Source organism: Gracilinanus agilis, chromosome 4, assembly GCF_016433145.1.
Source record: "Gracilinanus agilis isolate LMUSP501 chromosome 4, AgileGrace, whole genome shotgun sequence".
NCBI classification, from domain to species: Eukaryota; Metazoa; Chordata; class Mammalia; order Didelphimorphia; family Didelphidae; genus Gracilinanus; species Gracilinanus agilis.
In genome coordinates this window covers 453,163,717-453,191,101 of record NC_058133.1, presented here as the reverse complement: position 1 = coordinate 453,191,101, position 27,385 = coordinate 453,163,717, and positions in this window count along the sequence as shown.

Genomic DNA, 27,385 nt, shown 5'->3' with positions numbered 1-27,385 from the left:
AAAATTAGAGAAGTTAATAAAGGTTTTAGGATAAAGGAAAGGTAACCCTGAACTGTTAAATTGATGCCCCCTTCCCCCCTCCTCGCTGGAGGGGAGGAAGCACTTAACTAAAACTGGCTCTCTTGCTATAGATAAATATCTTACTCTCTAATCACTAAGTAATTATATAATTATATTAATGAAGAATAGTAATAACAAATAGGCTAACCCTATGAGTAGAAACCACTGGCTTAAGCTACAATGGCCACCTCAGGAGAATCCCCAAGTCAGGAGTAGCAAGCAGAGAGTCTGCTCACATCCACTCCCCCCAATTAACTGTCTCCAACCCTTCTCAACTGCCCCTCACCCAAAGTTCTCCAGGGGGTCCCCTGGAGCTCTGGGTGAGGCCATCCCTGTACCTTTGCAGGGATTCCATGCTTTGCATTTGCACACAACACTACCTTACAGTACATCAAGTGTTTCATCCTTGGCATGCAACCCCATACTTCTCTGTAGACAGCCACATGTGGCCACATGTCATTGAAAATGGCTACACGTGTCAGTGTTGACACACATGTCATAGGTTTGCCATCACCTTAATATACCTTTTTCTCCACAAGGCTTTGAGAGATTCAAAGAAAAAAACTTTTCATTGAAAATGAGCCTTATTTATAAATAAGTTTGAAAGCATTTACTTTTATAATCCAATGGTGCTTGCCATAAAATATTTGCTCCATACCCTGTTAACAGAAAGAGAAAGGAATAAGTTTCCTTCTCTTGTTAATCAGGCCCAGGGAGAGAGAGAGATTCATTGGCCAACTGAAGACCCTAAATGGACCCAAATTCAGAGCAAGATTACTTACAACTATGTCCAATTAGGAATTCATTATTAAAAACAATGAGAGCTTGATCTGATAGACCTGGTACCTGGACTAAATTTACAGTCTTAAATCAGATAGATGAAGATAAGTCATATCAGTTTATGGATAGATTTACTGAGCTGGGAGGCAGATATATGGATTTAGATCTTTATAGGAAAAAAGATGTTAAATAAGGAAACAATATGTTAAAAAAAACCTTCTGCAAGGTGGTTAAGAACTATTTTATGACTAACTTCCAAACTGGGCTAATATGGACCTTAAGAAATTAAAGAGTGGTAGTTTATATTTTTGATTGAAATGAAACATAAGATAAAGAGAACACTGATTAGAGGAGACATTAATGGAAAAAGTTGAAAAAAGCAACTAAGGCAGAAGTCATAGATCCTGAAAGGTATCCACAAAGCAACAAATAACATGTTATTTTTGTGGATGGAAAGGTCATATAGCTATTAATTGCAGGAAGAGGAATCAGGAAAGTAGAAATAGAAGCTTAAGAAATAATAATAGCAATAATAATAATATAATATATCCTTTAGCAGGATCAGAGAATGTAACAGAGTCAATCCTAACCCACACCAAAACATCCTATATGCAGTTTCTCCTTGCTGTACTCAATGTGGCAACTCCTCTCAGTGTGTGGGATCCCAGAGTTGTGACCAAAGAAATATAGATGAATGATGGTACTCAGGAGTATAAATAATCTCAAATAGTCTGGAGGTAAATTTTAAGCTTTTTCAGGCACCATTGCCTTACTGATATTAACTGTTTCAGTTTGTTCCTCTCCCCACAATGAAGAAGTCTCTGTAATGCAATTTTAAACACAAGGTTTATATAATTTCCTGTTAACCATTTCAACATCTATAAAAATTGGAGAAAAAGATTCTGATTCATTGCTCACATGTAAAATGGGTACCTTCTATTGACACTGATTGACTGTATCCTGTCATATATATTGTATTTGCTGCTTGATTTTTTAAGATTTAATTTTGTTTTTAAGGTTACATATTGATCTGATCTAAAATATTCAATTACACAATGTGAATTTCAATTACTGTGTTTTGACTATTAGCTAGTTGTTTTGTTACATTGTCTTTATTTGTACCCTCCTCCTATGACTGGACTAGGCATAATATCATTACAAAAGTCTATAGATTGTTTTTAGAAAGATTTTACCTGGTGAAAAAATCATGGACACTAAGACCATGGATCATGGCCAAGTTAAAAAGGAAATAGAACTTGTTTTTTAGTAAAAAGACATTTTGTTGTACCTCTGTTTGGCTGACACATTGTCATATGGAATATGAAATATGGATACCTGATTTTTAAAATTTTTATTTTGAATATTTTTGCATAGTTACATGTTTCATATTCTCCTCCAAACTCCCCTAAACCCCTTGTTCTGATGAACAATTCCATTGGGTTTTACTTGCATCATTGATCAAGATCTAATTCCATATTATAGATAGTTGTACTAGAGTTATTGTTTAGTGTCTAAATCCCCAATAATATCCCCATCAACCATTGTGTTCAAGCAGTTGTTTTTCTTCTGTGCTTCTCCTCCCACAATTCTTCCTCTGAATGTGGCTAGTTTTCTTTCTCTTAAGTCCTTCAGCTTTGCTCTGGATCCTTGCATTGCTGCTAGTAGAGAAGACTGTTATGTTCTATTATACCACAGTGTAGCTGTTCTTTTATACAAAGTTCTCCTGGATCTGCTCCTTTCACTCTGCATCAATTCCTGGAGGTCATTCCAGTTCACACGGAATTCCTCCAGTTCTTTATTCCTTTGAGCAGAATAGTATTCCATCACCAACAGATACCACAATTTGTACAGCCATTCCCCAATTGAAGGAGATTCTCTCATTTTCCAATTTTTTGCACCTCAAAGAGCACAGTTATAAATATTTTTGTAAAAGTCATTTTCCTTATTATCTCTTTGGGGTATAATCCAAGCCATGCTATGTCTGGATCGAAAGGCAAATAGTCTTTAAAGCCCTTTTAGCATAATTCCAAATTGCCATCCAGAATGGTTGAATCAATTCACAACTCCACCAGCAATGCATTAATGTCTCAATTTTGCCAATTCCCCTCCAACATTCATTATTGTCCCCTATTGTCATTTTAGCCAGTCTGCTAGGTATGAAGTTATACTTCAGAGTTGTTGTGATTTGCATTTCTCTAATTATTAGAGATTTAGAACACTTTCTCATGTGCTTATTGATAGTTTTGATTTCTTTACCTGAAAATTGCCTATTTATGTCATTTGCCCATTTATCGATTGGGGGATGGCTTGATTTTCTTGTACAATTAATTTAGCTCCTTGTATATTTGAGTAATTAGACCTTTGCCTGAGTTTTTTGTTATAAAGATTTTTTCCTAATTTGTTGCTTCCCTTCTGATTTTGATAGCATTGATTTTGTCTGTACAAAACCTTTTTAGTTTAATGTAGTCAAAATTATTTATTTTACATTTTGTAATTTTTTCTAACTCTTCTTTGGTTTTAAAATCTTTCCTTTCCCATTGATCTGACAAATATACTATTCTGTGCTCACCTAATTTACTTATAGTTTCCTTCTTTATATTCAAGACATTCAACCATTCTGAGTTTATCTTGGTAAGGGGTATGAGTTGTTGATCTAAGCCCAATCTCTTCCTTATTTTTTTCCAATTTTTCCAGCAGTTTTTGTCAAATAGTGGGTTTTTTGTCCCCAAAGCTGGGTTCTTTGGGTTTATTGAAGAATGTCTTGCTGAGGTCGCTTACCCCTAGTCTATTGCACTGATCCTCCCTTCTTTCTCTTCTCCAGTACCATATTGCTTTGATGACTAATGCTTTATAGTACAGTTTAACGCCTAGTACTGCTAGGCAACCTTCCTTCTGTAACATGGAGATGGCAGGGTGGAATTCCTGCAAGATACAAGGTCAAGCCTCAACCCAGAATTCCAGGTCCCTCCATGAGAACTCTGGGTGAGGGGCAGGTTCAGACAGTTAGGGCAGTTTTTTCCTGGGGGTTGAAGTGATCAGGTCACTCGGTTTGCTGATCCCACTTCTTGATTGTTTTAGAGGCCTTGTGGCTTAAAATCTCCACAAGCTATTTTGGTTCTTCCCAGCAGCTAGCCTGTTTAGCTGAACTAGACCTTTCCAGCAACAGCACGACTATTATTATTTAGTTATTAGAAGAGATTAATTACAGGCATTGAGGGCAAGCTAGATATAAAGGCTACCTCTCCCTCCTGGGGGGAGGGGCTGTTACAAGCTAACAGTTTAGGGTTTCCCAGGCCTGATTTTACCTTGACAAAACCTCCCTCCCTTTCCCTTCCTCATTTATCAGTAAACCTTCATCTTTTGGGAGTAGTGCCTGGCTATTATTTTGGGGAATACTCACAACCATTTCCAAGCTTAGTTCCTTCAGCTGTGTGATCCATACAAGTTAGATCTCATTCTGTCCCTAATAAATTCATGACATCAAGCTTCTCCTAATTTCACTAATGAAACCTGTGGGGAAATAAGTTGAGAAAAGTCAACGTCTTTAGGAGACTAGACTTCCCTAGCCTTGGCAGAAGATATCAGATCAACCACCATTTCCAATTGATTTCAAACTGCTTGTTGGGAGGGGGGAGAAAGGAGCACTGAGCTAGATTGTGCCCCTCCATTTTCACTCAAGAATGTCAGTGGGAAAGGAGTGAGTCTAGCAGGTTACCCATCACTGGCACCTTCCCACAAATATCACTGTTAAAACCAACATAACACTTCACATTTTTTTTATTATTTCCCTTGATATTCTTGGTCTTTTGTTCTTCCAAATTAACTTTATTATAGTTTTTTTCTAATTCAATAAAAAGGTTTTTTGGTAGTTTGATAGGTATAGCACTAAATACATAAATTAATTTGAGTAGGATGGTCATTATTATTATGTTAGCTCATCCTGCCTATAAGCAATCCATGTTTTTCCAATTGTTTAGATCTAGTTTGAATTGTGTGGAAAAGGTTTCGTAGTTGTGTTCAGATAATTCCTGTGTTTGCCTTTGGAAATTCCTAAGTATTTTATATTTCTAAGATTCCTAAGTATTTTATATTGTCTAGGATGATTTTAAATGGAATTTCTCTTTTTAACTCTTCCTGCTCCAATGTGTTGGAAATATATAGAAATGCTGATGATTTATGTGAATATATTTTGTATCTTGCAACTTTAATAAAGTTGTTGATTATTTCCACTAAATTTTTAGTTGATTGTCTAGTATTTTCTAAGTAGACCATCATATCATCTGAAAAGAATGATAGCTTTGGTCTCCTCATTGCCTGTTTTAATACCTTCAATTTCTTTTTCTTCTCTAATTGCTACTGCTAGTGTTTCTAGTACAATGTTAAATAATAGAGGTGACAATTGCTTCCTTGTTTCACTCCTGACCTTATTGGGAATGCTTATAATTTATCCTCATTGCAGATGATGTTCGTTGATGGTTTTAGATATATACCATTTATTATTTTTAGGAAAGGCCCTTCTATTCCTAAGCTTTTGTTTTATTTTATTTTACTTTATTTTATTTTATTGATTTCTCCTTTGATTTTTTTATAATTTTTATTATCTTTAATTTAATTTTTAACTGGGAATTTTTAATTTGTTTTCCTTCTAGTTTTTTGATTTACATGCCCAGTTCATTGATCTTTGCCCTTTCTAATTTGTTATTATATTCACTCAATGATATGAATTTTCCCCCTAAGTACTGATTTAACTGCATCCCACAGATTTTGGTAGGATGTCTCATCATTGTCATTCTCTTCAATGAAATTATTAATTATTTCTATGATTTATTCTTTAACTATCTGATTTTGGAGAATCTTATTATTTAATTTCCAGTTAGTTTTTGATTTGCCTGTCCAGGTGCCCTTTCTGATTTTGATTACATTATGATCTGAAAAGGTTACATTTATTATTTCTGTTCTTTTGCATTTGTTTGCCATGTTTCTATGTCCTATTACATGGTCAATCTTTGTGAATATACCACGTGCAGCTGAAAAGGAGGTATTCCTTTTTGTCCCTATTTATTTTTCTTCACATATCTTTTAAATCTAATTTTTCTAGGATTTCATTCACCTCTCTAATCTTTTTGTATTTATTTTTTGGTTTGATTTATCTAGATCTGATAGAGGAATATTTAGATATCCCACTAGTATAGTTTTACTATATATTTCCTCCTTGAGTTCTGCCATTTTCTTCTTTAGAAATTTGGATGCAATATCATTTGGTGTGTACATGCTGAGTACTGTTATTTCCTCATTATCTATACTGCCTTTTATCAGGAAGTAATTACCTGCCTTATGTCTTTTAATCAGATCTATTTTTGCTTTGGCTTTGTCAGAAATCATGATGGCCTCTCCTGCCTTCTTTTTCTCAGTTGAAGCCCAAAAGATTTTGTTCCTGCCAATGACCTTAACCCTGTTTATGTCCACCTGACTCAGGTGTGTTTTTTGTAGACAACATATGGTAGGATTTTTTTTTTTTCTAATCCACTCTGCTGTTTGCTTCCATTTTATGAGTGAGTTCATCTCATTCACATTCAGGGTTATAATTATCAGCTGTGTATTCCCTAACATTTCAGTATCCTCTCCTAGTTTTATCCCTTCTTACGCTATTTCCTTTTAAACAAGTTGTTTTTTTAAAATCATTCCCCTTTGTCCCCTCCCTTGGTTTATTACCTTTTCCATCCCCTCCCTTCCCCTCTTATTATTTTGAAGGCATAATGAATTCCCTCCCCCCTCTCTCTCTCTCCCTTTAAGAACTCCCCACCCCACTGCCCACTTTGGTATATTCTTCCTGACTCTATCCATAGTGTTAGATAGAATTTGATATCCAATTTGATCCAGCTACTCTTCCCTCTCAGGATTAATTCCACTGAGAGTAAGGTTTAAATATTTCCTATTAACATTCTCTTCCTCTCCTTCTTGTAATAGCATTCATCCCCTCCCCTTCCCATGCCCGCTTCGTGGGATATATATAATCATATTTTTCTTATTCCTTCAAGTTTCTCTTGGTGCCATCTTCTATTCCCCCTTCCTGCTTTTCCCCCCATATCATCTTAGACCATTTAGTACTTCAAACTCTCCTTATGACTAATTCTTCTATTTACTATAAAAGTGAGAATATTTTTTAGAATTACACAGAATATTTCTCCATATAGGAATACAAATTATTTGATAATATTGAAGCCCTTGAGGAAGGAAATTTAAAGATAATAGTTTTCTTTTTTCCCCTCTCTTCCATTTAGTCCTGGTCTTTTCTGTGCAAATACTTAGAAATCTTCTATTTTGTTGAATGCCCATACTTTCCCCTAGAAGGATATAATCAATTTTGATGGGTAGGTGATCTTTGGTTGTAGACCCAATTCTCTTACCTTTCTTAATATCATGTTCCAAGCCTTGTGGTCTTGTAGTGTGGAGGCTGCAGGATCCTGTGTGATCCTGATTGGTGTTCCTTGATATCTGAATTGTTTTTTTTTTCTGGCTTCTTGTAATATTTTCTCCTTGTCTTGGAAACTTTTGAATTTGTCTCTTACATTCCTGGTGGTTGTCTTCTGAGGATTTAGTGTACAGGGTGTTCTATGGGCTCTTTCAATGTCTATTTTGCCCTCTTGTTCAAGGACATCAGGGCAGTTTTCTTGGATAATTTCTTGTGGTATGTTATCTAGATTTCTATTTGTTTTTTTAGAAAACCAATAATTCTCAAGTTGTCTCTTCTAGACCTGTTTTCTTGATCTATTATATCCTCATTGAGATATTTCATGTATCTTTCTATTCTGTCAGTCTTTTGACTTTGCTTTATTAATTCTTGCTGTCTTGTGAGATCATTGGCTAGCCTTTAAAGAATGGTTTTCAGCTATAATGTTTTGGTTTTCCTTTTCAATCTGATCTATCTGGCTCTTCATAGCTTCCAGCTGCTCATTTCTGGTCTTCAATTTCCATATCATTTCATTTGATTTCTGAACCTGAATTTCCAATTGGGAAATTCTGCCTTTTAAACTGTTATTTTCTTGCCAGATCTCTTCAATCTTTCTCATAATCTCAGATTTGAACTCTTCAAGAACTTGTGGCAAATTTTCATTTTGGGGGGAAGGTTTGGATTTCTTTAATTATTTGTCCTCCTCTATTTTCTGTAGGTTTTTTTCTGTGCAGAAGCTATCAAGTGTTAAATTTTTTTATCTTTTTGATGGTTATTTCTTGGGCCTTGCTTGGCATCATTATGCTTTCTTAGCCAGAAGTCTGAGTAAGGCAGGCAGACTCTCTTTGTATGGAGCTAAGGAGCAGTTTTTGACTGAAGCTACTTTGCAAGTCTCCTGACTTCCACAGTCTGCTAGGACTCTACTGACCACAGCCCCTCTTAGACTCACTACTGCTTCCAAGGTCTATACTCCCCACCCTTCTGGGGTCTTTGGTATAGCTATTTTCAGGGTCAAGGTCCCATGGTCCTAGTTAGCTGCCCACAGCCTGGAAATTGGCCCATGCTTGTTCCTCCACCTGAGGTTTTCCCTGGAGTCTCAGTACACTGAGCTGCTTCCACTGTCTGCTGCCTCTCTTGGCCCCACTTTCTCATCCAAGGTCTGTGCTCTCCAGCCTCCTGGGGTCTAAAGTCTTGCTGCTCTCAGGCGCAAGCTCCTAGTGGTCCCAGTTAGCTGCCAAGGAGCTAGATTTTGCACCCCTGCTTGCTCTAACTCTGGTGTGCAGCCTCTGACTCTGGTACTGTGGGTGGGTGGGGAAGGCTTGATCAGCTCACATTTTGATTGGAGCCATTCCCCCCCCCCCAATAGCCCTTAGTCCCCTCTTATAGGGAAAGTGCCCAAATTCCATGTACCTTCAATACTGTGTCCTATTGTGGGGACCCTTCTTTCATCTAGATTTGGTTTTTTTGTCCTTTGGAGGTATGCTGGTGATGGGTAGTGAGGAGAGCAAAGTGCCCAGCTTCTACTCTGCAGCCATCTTAACCCAGAAGTCTCACCTGATTTTTTGAATTATTTTATTTGTTAATTATTTTAATAATTATATATTTAATTATATATATACATATAATTATATATTTAATAATAATAATAAAGATAAATTATTTATATTTGCAATAATATTTTTTTCTTTCTTCTTATTTTTTCTACTTGAAGTACATGGAACCAGTATTAATGTTTTTGATTTTGAAGGATAAATTTACAATATCTATTAGCCCTAATACCAGTGTATACCCCAAAGCTTTTGAGTATAGAAACCTGCCAATGATTGCTAAGTATTATGGGACTTTTTAAAATAATACTCTCTGATTTTAGAAGAAGAGATCACAAAAGAGCCACTGCACGTTTCTGAGAAGGACAAGGTCAAGGAGAAGAATAATCTCTTTGGGATTGATGAGGATCTGTGCCATGACAGAGGACTTCTTTTGAGGTTCAAAAAAGTGGTTGTTTGATAACTTCAAAGGCTGGATTTCCCCATGCCAGGTCCCCATAAGTACCATAGTTTGCCTTTCATTTTTGCTCCCCTATCCCTGAGAGGTAAAATCAGACCAGAGAATCACATACTTCCCTTTTACCTCAGAATCTAGTCCTTTCTCTATTATAGTATGGCAATTTTCTGTAGTCCTGGCTGTTGATGGGTAAGTTCTAAATTGGTGCAATTGTCCTGCAGGTTTTGCAGGCTTGTAGGATACTAATCATTTAAAATGGGCTTTGTTGGTGATTCAAGGATCTATTATTTGTTTATTCTTCTTTACTTGTAATTTTATACATGTAACATTTTGAGATATAAATTATCCAATATTTGATTTTTTCTTTTTTATTTGTTTTTTTTGGGGGGGGTTATTCTTATTTTCTTTTGAGAATATATTCATATACCTCATAATTCGGTCATGTAACCTGTGGTTATTCTGGTGTTTGTCAACACCCTCCTTGGGGAGGATTGTATAATTATCCTAAAATATGTAAAAGGGAATTCTTAATCCCTTGCTCTAACATAACTGGGGAAAGAGCTGGCTGGCTTAGTGGACAGAGAGCCAGGCCCACAGATAAGAGGTTCTATTACCATAGAGAAACTGCTCTCAGAGAGGAAGTGATATAAGAATGACAGTTGGACAGTGAGAGATAAAGGCAAGCAGGAAGTGTGAAAAGTGCTTTTACCTCTAAGGTTTCCTGATGGGAGGGTACTACTGGCAGTTGCTGGTGACAGTTGGTTGCTGTAGAATAGGATTGAAAGAGAGAGTGTCCATTGGTAACTGTCCATTGTTTAGTGAGTTAGTTAGAATATTTATATATATATATATATGCATATATATATATATATGCATATATATATACATATATATATATGTATATATGTGTGTGTGTGTGTGTTTATGTATGTATGTATGTTTAGTGTAGTGTAGGTTTGGTCTGGTTAGATGGGCTGAAGAGTTATTAGTGGAATTCTCTCAAACAATAGTTTTTAGGTAATTTATAGGTTGATAAAAGAAAATTTAGGTAGTTTTTAGGTAGTATTCTTATAAATAATTAAATCTCTTAACTTTCTGTCTTTACTATTTTTTCTCAATTAAAACAAAAATTTGTTAAACTGCTCTCCTGTTTTTATCAAGCTTCTAATTTTTAGCCTTACAAATACAAAGTTTAAAATCTTTAGAGAAATCTTAGGAAAAGAAAATCACCAACACCCAGAATCAAGAAAATAGATCTTTTGGAGAAGATACCATAAGGATGCCTGAGAAAACTACCTCCTGCATCAAAAGATCTAAATAGAACTTTTTTGATATAATAAACTGAACTGAAGGGGGTTGAACATATTTATTCTGAATGTAAATTTTTATTCTAAAGGGGAATGCCCCCAATTGGTATTTTTTCAATGTGCCTATCAATCTTTTTTTCTATCTTTTTTATTTCCCTCTTATCCCCAAAATGGTGTAATTTACCCTTTGTAAAGTGCAATACATTATCCATTTCAACCCAGAGAATCTTTAGAGATATAAAATAGTTATGTGAAATGATTCATTGAGGAGACTAGTCATGTTAATCTCCCCAAACCCTCAGTTGAAGAGATTTCAACATGTTTGTCTCCAAATAGAATCACAAGGGGGACTGTAAAGAGAAACCTTTCTCCTCCAGGGGGTGTGGAATTACTTCCTGTCTCACCCCTCATCCTGCATCCTACATGCCTGCACTGTATGACTGGATGTTACTTAAATGATAGGTGATATGTGTAGTCACATAGGGATGATAAAGGAAGAGGTGGGGTGCTGGCTCTCTATTTACTGGATGACAGCAGTGCAGGAAGCTCTTTGAGAGCCATGCAGGTGGAGCAATCACAAGGTCAGGTTAGAAAATGGGTTTTAAACCTCTACCTATTTGCTTCCTTTATTTCAAGTGATTACTAATAAACTCTATGGAAACTAGAACCTGGAGTTCATAATTTTATTTTAACAATAGAATATATCTAATAGAATGCCTCGTTTTGTCATAAAGGGATGTTTGAGTTTTCAAAATTGATGAAGATAAAAATTTCTGAGAAAATCTACCACATTCCTGGAAAAAAATCTTACATAATGGTTAATGAACTTTGATCAATGCATATGTCTGATATTAGAGTACCTCCTTGTTAACTATAGAAATCCTTATCGTTAGACTTAATTCTTTGTAAACTCTTCATCCATGATAATCCATAAAACAAATATAGAATTTTTCTCATTCTTCTGATGACTTCTGTGTCTTCAGCAAAGATGGTAGAAGGGTTGCAAAGTTCAACAGAGATTACAAAGTATCACATAGGTTTTAGATAGTCTAAACAATTACTCTTAGGACTTGAAATAATCTTTACCCTGTGTCCAAAGTAGATTTACTAATGATAATGCTGTCATACATTGTTATTCTCTCTCTAAAGGAATCCATGGGGGGAAAGAGAGTTAGGATTAAAGAGAATGATGTCTTTTGTGGAGAGCTGATTATCACTGATGTAATGGAGAGATTCTTGCAGATTTACATATAGTATGGTCTAGATGGCCTCTGAAATTCCTTCCAACCAACTTAATGTTTTGTGATTCTGTCTTAGTATAATTGACTTTATGTGTCTTCAAAGAAAAAAGGAGTGAATGAAAATTATATCTTGAAAAAAACTTAGATAATATTCAATCTCGCCACTAGAACAATTATCCACATCAATAAAATCCCAGATCTGTTTAAATATTCAGGTCATACAATTCATCATGACAAAGAATGTGAACATTCAAGGGATGGTTTGGCAATAAATTATTGAATTTGTCTATTTTAATGCGTTTGAATTTGATAGTTGTAGTCAATTTTTGGTTATTAGAAAGTCATGTAAGTACTTTCAGGCTTAATTTTCTCATTTTTAAAATGAAATAATAATCAGTCATCTAATAGTTTTTAAGTATATACCATAAACCTCAGAGTTATGAAAAAAGTAAAAAGATAGTCCTTTCTCTCAAGGAGTTCATAGTCTAATGGTGTATGTGTGTGTGTGTATGTATGTATGTATGTATGTATGTATAGAAAAGAATATGTAGACACAAGATAGAAGCAGTTTAAATGAGGAGTAGTTTTTGAAGGATGGACCAAGATTAAGAAAAATTGAGAAAAGCTTCTTATAGAAGATAAAACTTTAATTGAGACTCAAAAGAAGTTAGGTAACCTAAGTAGTAAAGACTGGTAGGGACAGCATCCAGGCATAGAAGAAAGCTAATAAAAATATCATGGAATTGAATGTTAAGTGGGAAGAAAAATATCAATGAATGGCAGAATATGGGCATAATGTTAAAGTGTAAGAGCTTTGGAAAAGTAAGAAGGATTTATGTTATTCTGGGGTGCCAAAAAAGCAGTACAGGCTTATGTTAAATTTCTACAATTCCCCCCTTTGACTCTTCATAAATCAATAACTTCCCCAATGAATCATTCTTTCTGTTATATCTATGTTTCAGGATTGTTTAACCAGGATACACGAGACCAAAAATATTTGTTTCAAAGAGGTACTAACTATATTTAGGTGTTTCTTAACCAATTAAAAATTATTCATAGACACATTGAACAGGAGCCTTTAGGAAACATTATCCTTTTTTGGCACAAGGGTTTTAAAATTAAAATATCAGCACATGGAGAGGACTGAAGAGGAGGGATGGCCTAACCCTTTCAATTCAGTTGTTATATCCAAAGGCTGATTCATAATCCTGATGTAGTTTATGATTTTGGGGAGAATCTTCTATTGCTGTCAACTTTTTAGTCTATCTGGAATCATGATTCCAGCATTTTCTCCAGAAGATCTGCTTTCCTGGTCTAGATGAATTATAATATCATCTTCTAAAACTGATTTTCAAAAATCTTAATGCAAATAAATCTATAAATCTTAAGGTAGATCCACAATCTCCTTTCAAAAAAACATGAGATACTGACTAGGATGTAATCCTATACACAAGCATATATATATAGATGTAATCCTATACACAAGCATATATATATCTATATACATACATATATATATGCTTGATGATAATAGAAAAGAATTTTCCAAAACTATGTATTGTAAAATATGGCTGGACTGAATATTAAAAATTTTGGTCACCTGTAATTGATTGCTCAATTCCAAAATGGGAAAAAAAAACTCAAGCCAGAATGACTTTTATGGTGATTTATTTACAATTAGGAAGAGAGAGTAAAAGTAAGAAAATCTGAGAGAGGAAAGATATCTACCCTAACACACTAAGCAAATTGCTCTAACCCCTAGTTCAACCCAGACAGGGCTAATTTAGTCCTCAGCTAGAGAAGCCTAAGCCTTGAGTCAAGGACCAAGGGCCTGGGAATGAATAAAGCAAAGGCTTCAGTCAAGAAGCCTCTCTCAGTGGAAATGTGTGTTGGATATGGAGAGGGGGGAAAGTGGGGGTGAAGGGGAAAGTAAAAAGATGAATCATGTAACCATGGAAATTGTTTCTAAAAAAATAAAGTATTTAATTTAAAAAAAAAAAAGGAAAAAAAAAGAAGCCTCTCTCAAGAGGAAAGTCCCTTCAGGAAAAATCCAGGAAAAGTTAGTCTTTTCACTCACCACATGGTAGTTCAAAAGGAGAGATTTAAGAACAGTCTCACCAAGTCCAAGGTCTCAGATCCAGAAAGCAAAGTCTCCAACTAAAACTCCAATTTCGAAGAATGAAGAATAATTGTCCCACAGGAAGTTGTAACTCCCTTTTCAAGGAGCTGCATTTGCATTACTTCCTGTCCATTCCTTCTATTTTACATGTACCATTCACAACGATACTGAGCAATGGAAATGGGGGACTATCTTTTGTCCTACTACTAACAGTAACAGCTGATTTAAGCAAGCCTTTGTCAGAAAAGAAGGATGAGAAGAATTTATGGATGCCTTCTTAAATTCTAAAGATATGAGCTGTAATCTCCTGATTGTCAGTAACAAAAACTGAGAATAAAGAGAGAGAATTCCCAGGTAATTGTAGAGATATAGAACCATCTGGAGAGCAAAATACTATAGCCTTAAGTTTACATAAGAGATCTAATAGATTCAGAACAAAGTCAGGTATTAGGAGGAATAAATATTCTACTTATAGAGGTCCCTTGGACACAAGGCAAGAAGAAAGTTTACAAACATTTTAAGGCTTTCCAAACATCATAACCAAATTTAAAGATTGGATGTAGTCACATTCAGAATTGGGTTTACCTATTAAGATAGATCGGGAAGCCCCAGTGTCTAATAAGACATGTCTCCAACCTTAAGGGTTATATGATGCTCTTTACTAGGAGGAGAGAAACAAATTGGAATAAATAGGAGTAAAGTATCAGAGTTTGGAAAAGAAAAACAATTACACTTACACCCCAGATCCCCTTCCCCTACATCACACCATCATAAATTGTGATTCCTCTGGTTTTCCCTGCAATGACTACAGTTACCTTGAGGATCACTGGTCATTATCAGGAAAAGCACAAGTTCTACTGATTCCTCTATTTTTATTCCAGTTTCTACTTCTAAACTCCTGATTCTATCTTTTACAATTTATTGCTATATGCCTTCTTCAGGAAAAAACAAAAACAAAACAAACAGAGTTCTCTAGTGACCCTCAAGGTTTGAATGTGCTAGCAGTTGCCTGAGTCAGTCTTAGTGGCTTCTCATAAGGGAGCTATGAAATGCCTCAACAGCAGATGTTGAAATAGGAATCAAGATATATGTTTCTCTTTCACTGTATTATTATTTTGTTTAATTTCTCCTTTTCAATTTTTTCTTTTTTGTCTCTCTCACACCCTTCCAAAAATATATATAGTTATATGTTTCAACTACTCTATATAATAGATCACTCTGGACAATGCTTGTGAAAATATTATCTTATTTTCATGGATGGGTGTGATACCTTGTGATGATATTTGATATGAGCATCAGTAGGTTTAATGGGTTCTAAACCTGCTTATCTCCTAGTTGCTTTGCCTATTTGATCATTAAATTGATTGGGACACTCATTATCATCTTGAGTAATATATTCCAGTTCATGCCAATTTTATGGGGGAATAGAGCAGTCCCTCATTCATTTTAGCAAAGCTTCCCTAGCATTACATAACCTTATATAATGCTCAAAATTTTTTGCATCCCTTGTGGGTCCTTTAATGGCCACTTTTCCCCATCCTCATTCTGAGGATTATTGGTGACCTCAAAAAAGTCCTGTTTCTCTCTCTCAGAGAATAAAGTAGGTATCAAATTCATTACATAACCACTGGGTTCAGATTAAACCTATCACCAAAAAAATATAGCTTCAAATTGTTCTAACATTTCCCCAGGATCCATGTCAAAATTGGGTATTTCCTTTTGCTAGATGTTGATTAGACTAAAAGAGATGTGTCGTCATAACTTCACTTCATTGTCTTCTTGTTCACATTTAGTAAATTCCCTCACAGGAAAGTTTACCTTAGGGAAGTCATTATTCATCACTATTCAGTCCTAAAGTCTGGGAGGATAAAAGAATTGAGAAAAGGAGGAATGAGTATGGAAACTGAAACAGAAACTGAATGAGGAGATGAGATCAAAAGAGTGTAGGATTTAAATTAATGTCCAATACTTCAAGTTTTATTTTTTAAAGTTTATTTTCTGACAAAATAGAATCATGTGATTAAGTTTTTCTACCTGCTCAATACTCTGCCCCACCAAAACCAAGACAGGAAGAAAAGAGGGAGAGAGAGGGACCTCCACCCAATTTATATCTTGTCTATGTCAGCACTTAATGACAAGAAGGGAGTGGGGTTCTGGGAATCGTAGTTTTGCTGGGGATTGTAGGCATCTCCATGCCACCTTATCCAAACAGTTCACTTCCTGAATTCTGGGTGGTAGAAAGTTTCTTAACGTTTATAAAACTAGAATTTTAAGACAATTATACAATCCCTGCTGAAGAGTGTGTTGACAAACACACAGATCAACTCAGGATACATTAATTTTCACTAAGAAAACAGCTTTATAAAAAAAAACAGTAGTATAGCAGCAAATTCAAGAAAATCTTTTCATCACCGAGGATCTAGATCATTCTGGTGGAGGTAGATTAAGCTGAAGAGTTAAAAATCATTCAGAAGCTACATAGGCTTCATGTGAAATGCTCCCTCTTGGGAGCCATCCAGGGGTGCCATGTCCCCAGGAAACCTTCAGAGTTCCTCTTGTATGAGACTGTAACAGTCTTAAAAAGCATGTCTTTATATGTTTCATCCATTACATTTTTATAAATGCAGAGAAGGTGATTAGTGATAAAAAATTTACTTCAGCTACTAAATGGACCCTTACCTCTTGTTACAAACAACTCAAAGGTACTTTTATAATGGTATCTTCACTAGTCCAGTCATATGGGAAGGTATAAATAAAGATAATATAACAGCACTTATACCTAATTGTCAAAACACAGTAAATTAAAGTGACATAGTATAACAGATTAACCAAAATAAAATCTTAAAACAAGCAATCAGCAAATGCAATATATGTGACAAGATACAGGCACTGAATTCAGGAGTCCTTTTTCCAATTCTGATACAGAAACTTCCATAAAACATAAAAAGCTTCCATAAGGAAGCTATCAGGCTTCCATAAAAGTCTGAAAAGGCTTAAAAAATCTACCTCCAGACTCTTTAAGGTTCCTTCCCCTCGCCAATATCATAATCCATCTAGACTCATTTTGGTCACACCTCTGGGATTTCCCATAGTGAGGGAGAATTCTGAGCTGAACATAATGTGGAGGAATCCCATATTGAATGTATTGTAGAGACTGGGCAGGCCAGAATGGCAAGGGGATATAGGGAGATGAACTTCTCCCCTGAATCTCAGGATTACTCAAGCTAATCACAAAGGCCAGTGCAAGCCAGCATGGTAGGAAGAAAAGACGTCCTAACACTGGGAACTGTTTGAGATATGTAATGTACTGCTCTTTCATACTGTAAGCCATGCTTGCAATTCTACTTCCTGTTTGGAAGAGTAACCTTCCTTCCCCTCTCCACTATGGGTAAAAATGTCAGGAAGCAACTTGCTTTCCCTGCCACATGGATAGGGTAAATGTCTTTTAAGAGGCTAATTATTGCATAAGGGAAGAAAACACACTCAAGCTTCCAAGGCAAGTACTGTTTGCAATGTAAAGGAAAGAGGGATTTATACTTTCCAAGCCTCTGGAGAGTGACTCTAATCATCAGCAGCAACAGCAACAGCAGCAGTAACAGCAGCAGGAGGAGCAGCAGGAGCAGGAGCAAGTGGCTGGGACCACCCAGGGAATTAGCAGCAGGAGGCACAATGATTGGCAGCAACAGGTGGCAGCTCTGAAGTGAGTTGGGGGAGGGGCCCATAAAAAGCTGAGGCAGGAGAAATGTGCTTTCTTTTCAAACTAATCAACTCAGAGAGAATTAAGGGTTTCCGAACCCCACTTCTGATCGCCATAAATGTAGGGTTTAAATTAATGTCCAATAATTCAAGTATTATTTTTAAAAGTTTATTATCTGACCAAATAGAACCAAATGATTAACTTTTTCTACTTGCTCAAAAATCCCCGTTCCACTAAAATTGAGACAGGAAGGAAAAAGAGAGACAGATAGACCCTCACCCAATTTATAACCTATCTACATCAGCACGTAATGACAGGAAGTGAGTGGGGTTCTGGGAATCACTTTTGCTGGGGGTCATACATTTTAGAGTAATAGATTCTAATTTCACAGGGGCAGGGGTCATAAGGGATGGGAGCTAGAGAGAGAGGGGATACAGAAACTGAGAGGGGGAGGAGTGAAAGGGAGAGCTACAAGAAGGCTCTGTGCAGGAGTTAGACTGGACAGGCCTGGAGAGAGGAAGAGGAATAGAAATTAGAAGGGCTGGTGAGGAGGAATAGCATGGGAGGTCCCAGGACATGGAAACCAAATAGAAAATTGTTCTGAGTTTAGGTTAAAAGAATGTATGGAGGGGGCAGCTGGGTAGCTCAGTGGAGTGAGAGTCAGGCCTAGAGACAGGAGGTCCTAGGTTCAAACTCGGCTTCAGCCACTTCCAATCTGTGTGACCCTGGGCAAGTCACTTAACCCCCATTGCCCACCCTTACCACTCTTCCACCTATGAGACAATACACCAAAGTACAAGGGTTTAAAAAAAAAAAAACAAAAAAGAATGTATGGAGGAAGAACAAAGGAAAACTTAGAGGGGGAAGAGAGATAGGGGAACAGATGGAAACAATGAGGGGACAGAACGAAAGAAGGGGCTATAGGATAAGAAGGATATGAAAAAGTAAGGGAAGACTTTAGAAATTTGTCTGTTCAATTGAACCTTTGTAAATTCATTGAGGATCATGGCTCAGAGATACCAACAATCTAACTTTTTGGAGTTTTTATTTCAAATAGTTAATTTCAAGTCTTTTAATATCTTAGTCAAAAGATCCAAAATGGGGCTAGATGATATAGTAGTCATTTTAAACCATTTTTACAGATGCTAATGGCTTACTTTTTGTCATTCTCATATTTATTGGCAAAAGTCCTTGAATAGCCTATGACAGTAATGGGCAAACTATTCCCTGTGAGCCAGATCCAGGCCATAGTTTGCCCATCACTGCCTTAAGCAATTCCCTAATCATTACATTCTGGATGTGGGGGCATAGTGATTAGAGAATTGCTTAAGGCAGTGATGGGCAAACTAAGCCTGGATCTGGCCCGCGAGGAATAGTTTGCCCATCACTGGCCTATGAGATCCTCATGAGAAAGAGTTATTATTGTGTGCATATCCCATTACCTAAACAAAACAAAAGAAAATAACACAAATAGGCAAAGAAAGAAAATCAGAAATTATTATGGTCTAAATATCTACCTTGGGTTTCTCCCCAGAGGCCTATGCACAGTTTAGTTTATTCTTTTCTTTAGAGGAAAACACTGATGTTTATCTTTCTCTTATTCCTATATTCCTAAAGATAAAATAATACTCGTGTCCTTTCAGCTTGATAACTTTGTTATTGGTCTACCTTGCTGATTTTTCCCTTCCCCCCCACCAACTGACAAGAAAGTAAAATTATTGACAAATACACACAAATATACAAGAGGCCTGTTCACAGGAAACAGACACATGAAAGAAACAGGAATTTTTCCCAAAGCTTCTCCTTGATAGTCAGGAGCTCAAACATAAAAAAAAAAATGTGTACACTATAGGTAAGGAACTTCTTGTGAAAAAAATTAGAAAACTGCCAAAAAAAAAGAGCAATTCAGACTCTAGCCTCATGGTTGCCATACCATAGCTTTAACAGAGAAGGAGAAGTACAGAGAGTACAGAGTAGAATTATAGTATTTTAGAGCTAGAATGGAGTTTAAATTTTGGAAGGGCACTTTGGTCAACCTTCAAAACCTTATTGAAATTCCCCTAACAATAGACATGGTCGGCTCTTTCTGATAATTTCATCTGTTAACTTAATAATATGACTGTAGGCAAGATCTATAGGTTAGAGGGGAAAAAAGTAGTTGAGGCCAAATCTGTATCTGAAATTTTCTAATAGTATTGTCTGGGGAAAAATGTAGTCTTATCCTTTGCCCACTTCACATATTTGGGTATAGACACTTTTCTTTCTTCTTAATTCTCTATTCTCTGTGATAAATAGCACCATTTCATTTAATAGTTTCTACACTGTATGAAATGCTTTCTAGACACCTCATCAATCAAGATTCCTTCATTTGGGCATAAATAATTTGTCATTTGATTTTTTTTTATAATTTTTTTAAACCCTTGTACTTAGGTGTATTGTCTCATAGGTGGAAGATTGGTAAGGGTGGGCAATGGGGGTCAAGTGACTTGCCCAGGGTCACATAGCTGGGAAGTGGCTGAGGCCGGGTTTGAACCTAGGACCTCCTGTCTCTAGGCCTGACTCTCACTCCACTGAGCTACCCAGCTGCCCCTTGTCAATTGATTTTTAAAATTGAATGTCCAAGGCTGAATATTAGGCAGTGGATATGTTTAACACTGAAAGTATCTAGAGACTATTACTTTCCATTCTATTTATGCAACTCTTTTTTGATTAAGGATAATGTTTACTTTAGCCTTTTCACCATAATCTCTCTATTTAAATTTAGAAGTTAGAAATGGGATTGATTTCAATGGAGTCGCTCCAAAATGATTAGGCAGATTAAAGAATAGAGCACCATGAAAATAGTTCAAACACCTAGATATATATGTTCCCACAATTTTTATAATAGTAAATATATTCCAACCCACATGGGACTGAATGTATGTAAATGTTTCTGGAAAATTATATCAGTATTATTTTCTAATTGATTATATGTAAGTCTTAAGTAATTCTAATTTGGTATGTTTTTCTAACAGTCAAAAACTTGATTTTCTTTACATTTCTTTTCTTATTTTTTAAAAAGTTCTTTGAAACCAAATAGTTAAATCAGGCCCCAATACACAGATTAAAGGGAATGTAGAAGGATATAAAGAGATAGTTCTGATAATTGTTGAATATCCATTTGTGTAATTGTTAACTAGAAAATTCTACCAAACTCTATTTGATCTTACCTAACTAGTTCTAGACCTGTATATAAGCTTTCCAAGAAGTACTAGTGAGTTACAAAGCTATCTTAAAAAGCTTTGCTACTGGCAGACATTTAAAATTTATTACTGCATTGACTTTTAGGAAATATATATTGTATAAAGCTACAGACTCCTTTGCTTTCTTCAGTATAGAACTATATAGAGAGACAATATTATTTAATGGATAGCAAATTGGCCTCAAGGCCAGGAAGATATTTAAATTCAACCTTCCATAGAAATTAACCATTTGACAGCATTCAAGTTATTTCACTTGAAGGTATCTAATGCAACCCTATATGTTTATAGTATTACCATAATCTCAGTAATTAAACTATATATATTTTATGTTCAAAAATATTTATGACAATGACTTAAAGAGGCAGGTGAAATAGTGAGAACATACTCAATGTAAATATGGCAGGTTTTTGTAAATTATTTTCTTTATAAAAAGGTACATCTTCATAATCATAATTGTCAGAAAATTAAGAATTTCAATATATATCATTATAAAAACAAATCACGGTAGAACTGAATACATGCTTAAAGTTTCTTCTCTCTATATTTTATCTTTAATGCTTATGCTAATTTCAAATCACATTTCTTTATTTACACAATCACAAAGATATATTGTGCTATATAATACTCAAACAAGGTATAAAATGTAATACTGTATGGACATATTCTGTGTAGAGTCCAAAATGGTAGAGAGATTCTCAATAGATGCTAAAGTCCTTCAGATGTCCCTTTTCTGATAGACATTTGCACAATTGTACAGTGTTCCAGAATACAGCAAGTTTCTTGATCATTCCTGGACAGGAAAAACAACTAAAGTAGGTAAAAATAACAATATCCTTCATGAAAATTTCCTGAAGATTGAAAGGAAAATGATGGAGCATTTTTGGAGATGGAAATCAATTGTTAGATTATTGATAGGGAGTCAACAACAAAAATAATAGCACCAAGCATTTCCTAGGCCTCTATCATAGGAAGAAAAGTAAAACTCTCACAATATTCCTATTGTAGTAGGTCGTGGGGAAAATATTTAAAAATATATAAAATTAAAAAAAAAGATAAAACCCATTCTCTTGTAGAACTGACATTCTAAAGCATATATAATATAGCAATAAGCAGGCTCTAACATTAGAGGCCATATCAGGAGGTAATATTTTCCCATTCAGTGGAGATCTTCAAATAAAAGTTGAGCTACCATGTTATCAGGTAGAAATTGAACTAGGAAATTTCTTCTTATTTTGTGATTCTGATATAGTATAGACCAGTGATGGGAAAACTACAGCCCATGGGCCAGATGAGGCCCCTGAAATGTTCTATTTAGCAGTGTGACATTATTCCAAATCTGATAAATATAATGAGTAGGATACAATACAATGAAACTTCAAAAGAGTTGCCTTAGAAACAGAATGACAGATAAGCATTTCCTTTCCTTTGGCCCCCTCTTTAAAAAGTTTGCCCATCACTGGTATAGACAAATGGAAGGAAATAGTTAACTATTTTTATAGTAAATGCTATGTAAATTATTAACTTCTTCCTACAAAAATTATCCTATTTGATCCTTAAAATCATCCTGTAAATTAGATGTTATTATTACTTCTATTTTACAACCGAGAAAATTAAGACAACTTTCTGAATAGAAGAGATATATTACATACATTAAAAATGTTGATATAGATATATATTTGTTATTTAGTCATTTTCAGTTGTACTCAAAACTTCATGAACCCCCTTTAAAAAACTTTTTAAAATTACTTTTTTTTGTAATTAGATGAATTACACTTGTAAACAATATTTGGCAATTGTTTTCTGACATTTTATGATTAGGATTCTCTCCCTCCACAGGTGGTAAGTAGTCTGATATAGCTTATACTAGTGTTTTCATGCAATAAATATTTTGTTATTGTTATACTATGATGAAAGATATATATCACATATACAAGGAAAAAAAAACCAACTCCTTAAGAGAATAAAGTGGAATATGGCATGCTTTGATCTGCAACCAGACTCCAAAAATTCCTTCTATGACTATGAATATTTTTCATCCTGAGTCCTTTGTGGATATCTTGTAAACTTATTTTGCTGATATAGATTAGTCTTTCACTGTAGTACATCATGCAATATTTCTGTTACTATACACAATATTGTCCTGTTTCTACTCACTTCACTTCATATGAGTACATATGTCTTTCCTGTTTGTTGTTTGTTATGGCTCCGTAGTATTCAATTAGTACTATATATCACAACTTATTTAACTATTCCCCAATTGATGAACACTTCCTTATTTTCTAAGTGTTTTCCACTACAAAAAGATATGTTAAAATATTTTTGAATAGGCAGTTTGTTTTCCTTTACTTTGCTGATTTCTTGGCAAAGATATTGTAGTGGCTTCCCATTTCCTCCTCCAGATCCTTTTACAATTGAGGAAAATAAGATAAACAGAGTCAAGCAGATTCCACAAGGTTAATGTCTGAGGTTGAATATGAACTGGTTTGTTGGGGTTTTTTTTTGGCTCTACAACTATCACTCAATCTATTGAACTACTTACTTGCCCCAATATATAGATACGGTCATCCTTCGCTATATTGCAGTTCACTTATTGCAACGTCTCTGTATCTGGGTTTTAAAAAAATACATATATTTAATTCTGCATCTCAGCATTTTTGTTATATCATAGGATTTTGTGAATGAACTGTACTGAATTCAATGGAAATGTAGTACACAACTACTGCCTGGGAAAGTTTGTCAATGTGAGATTGTAAACATCACACTATTAACTATATAATAAAAGGCAACCAACCACAGTGTTGTGTTCTGTATCTTGGGAACTGATTGGCTCAGTGTTAATAAGAGTGTGGTAAAGGTTAATAAGAGTATGGAAAAGGTTTATAGGAGAGTGGGAAGGGTTTATAAAGCTTTAAAATATATATATATATATATATATATAATGCAATAAATATAGAGTTGATACTTTGTGGATTTTTACCTATTGTGGGGGTCTCTGGAATGTAACTCCCATGTGTAAGAGTTTATATTCATGTTTTATGTTAAATGTGATAGTTTGTTAAAAAGAATATGATTGTTTAAAAAACAAGAAGTAAATGAAATAAACAAAATTTTAGAAAAGTTAGAAATAAGAGATCTCTGAAGAGAATTGAATGGAAATATAAAAGACTATAACTTCATTTCAGCAGTACATGGCACTTAAATGAAGAAAAAAATGACCATATATGAGGACATAAAAACTTCACCACCAAATTCAGAAAATTAGGAATAACAAGTATATTCTTTTCAGATCATAATGCAATAAAAATTATAATACATGAGTGTAAGGATGGAGGCAAAGGGAAGATTCTTAGGTGGGGCATGGAATGTTGGAAGAGGAGCATGAGACCTAATGGTAGTTGAAAGAACAGAGGGACTCTTAGGAGGATTTCGGAAGAATGAGGTCTTCAGGCGTAATTGCTCAATGAGGGAGGAAGAAGAAATGAGCTCTGAGAAACCTGCAAGCAATCTTTGAGTGTTTCCTGATTTGATACAGAAGATCTGATACCTTGTTCACTGCCAACTGAGATATCTACACTGTCTAAGACTGTGCCAACCAATTTTTGTGGATTTATGGACTCCATCTGGGAGCAGACCCCTGAAGCCCCAACGTTCCCTGAAGCTTGCCTTACTGAGACCCTAATCATTTATAAACAAACTGAACTAAAATGTTAGGCATAGATTTAGTGGCAAGGGCAAGAGAAGCTTTAGGTTTAGGCAGACTCAGTCTCCCCAAGGTGAGAGACCTGAAGGGGTTAAGCTTTAGGCCAACCTGCATCCAATGACCACCACCTATTCCTTCACCCTCATCCATTATCTTAATTATTTCATTAAATACTTTCAAGTCAGATAGTATTATTAATTACTTGAGAGACAGAAAAGGGAAGGAGTGCTACAGCTTTGTCAGACAGGGATCCATCTTCAAGCCTGACCCCCTGTGATGCAGAAAATCAATCAACTTGGAGGCTTATATGCGCCCTGGTTCTGAGCACCTACAAACTGGGTCATTACATACTCCAGTTTGTGTGGAAGCCTTCCCTCTAACCCTTGAGAGGTGGTGCTACACCTTCCTCAGGTACCCCATTTTCCAAGGCAAAACCATTTAGTCTCTTAGTATTAGTGGCTTCAACAATGAGTGAGGAGGGATTACTGCACAAATTCCATCTGTCTTCCTTTGCTGTTATCCACCTCCACATAGCCACATAATACATACGGATCCATGGAAAAACAAATAAAAATTAATAGGAAATACTAATCTAATGTTAAAAAATGGATGTCAAAGAATAAATTATATAAACAATCAAAAATTTCATTAAAGAGAATGATGATAAGGAGACAACATATAAAAATGTATGGGATACAGCAAAATCAGTAATTAAGGGAAATTTATATCTCTAAAAATTTACATCAACAAAATGGGGCAAAAGCATATCAATGAGTTGGGCTTGCCACTAAACAAAAGCATAAATTAACAAAATTTAAAGTGAGTGCCACTGAATTAATAAATAAGACTAAGAGGTGACCTGGAGAGAAAAAAATAAAATTGATAATAGCATTGGTTAGTTTGATTGAAAAAAGGAAAGAAGAAAATCAAATAATTAGTATCAAAAATGAAAAGAGTGTATTCACCACCAATGAAGAGGAAAATAAAGTAATGGTTAAGAGATTTTTGTCCAATTATATGCCAATAAATATGGCAATCTAAGGTAAATCAATGAATATTTACAAAAATATAAATTGCCCAATTTAACAAAAGAGGAAATAGAATGTTTTATTAATCCCATCTCAGTAAAAAGAAATTCAACAACCTATCAAAGGATTCCCTAAGAAAAAATCCAGAAGGACAAATGGATTCACAAGTGAATTGTCTAAAACATTTGAAGAATAATTAATTCCAATGTTATATAAACTATTTAGAAAAATAAACATATAAAGAGTGCTACCAAATATTTTTATGACACAAATATGGTACTGTTACCTAAGCCATGAAGATAAAACAAAAAACAGAGGAAAAAAAACTGTAGCCAATTTAATTAATGAATAGAAATGAAAAAGTTTTAAATAAAATACTAGCAGGAGGACTTCAGCAATATAAAGCAAGATTGATTCACTATGACCAGGTAGCATTTATCCCAGGAATGCTAGACTTGTTCAATATGTGGAAAAATCACATGATTATCTCAATACAAGCCTTTGACATAATACAACACCCATTCTTATTAAAAACACTAGAAAGCATAGGAATATATGAGTCATTCATTAAAATGATAAGTAGTATCTACCTAAAGGTATCAGCAAGTATCATCTGTAATGGAGATAAATTAGCAGCGTTCCCAATATGATTACTAGTGAAGCAAGGAATTTTTAAAATTGTATCAGAAATGCTAGCTTTCGCAATAAGAAAAGAAAAAGAAGTTTAAAGAATTAAAGTAAGCAATGAGGAAACCAAACTACTACTCTTTGCAGATGATATGATGGTATACTTAAAGAATCCTAAAGAATCCACTAAAAACTAGTTGAAATAATAACCAGTAAAATTGCAGAATACAAAATAAATTCACGTAAGTCATCAGCATTTCTATATATTATCTACAAAATTCAGCAAGAGATAGAAAGAAAAATCCCATTTAAAATAAATCTAGACAATATAAAATGTCAGCTAATCCTCTACCCAAGACAAACTCAGGAATTATGTGAACACAATTACAAAACACTTTTCACAGAAACAATTTCAAATCTGAATAAATGGAAAATATTAATTGCTCATGTGTAGGCTGAGCTGTTATAATAAAAATGAAAATTCTACTGAAATTGTTACTTATTCAGTGCCACACCAATGAAACTACCAAATAATTACTTTATAGAACCAGAAAAAAATAAGATTCTTCTGGAAGGGCAAAAGGTCACAAATATCAACAGAATTAATAAAAGAAAATATGAAGCAAGGTGGCCTAGCAGTGCCAGATCTAAAACTATAATATAAAATAGCAATCCCCAAAATAGTTTTGTGCTGACTAAGAAATAGAATGGTTAATCAATGAAATAGATTAGATATATACAAGATTAGACATATATAGGAATAAATTACTTCAGCAACCAGGTTTTTGATAAACCCAAAGACCGCAGCTTTTGGGATAAGGACTCACTATTTAACTAAAACTGCTAGGAAAGTTGAAAAACAGTATGAAAGAAACTAGTTATAAACCAATATCTCACATCCTATACCAAGATAAAGTCAAAATTATTATATAATCTAGATATAAAAAGCAATACCATAAGCAAATTAGGGGAACATAGAGTAGTTTCCCTGGCAGATCTATGTAGAAGAAAAGAATTTATGACCAAACAAGACATAGAGGCCATCATAATATGTAAAATTAATAATTTAATTGATTAAATATTTAAAATTTTTCATATAAATAAAATCAATGTAACCAATATTAGAAAT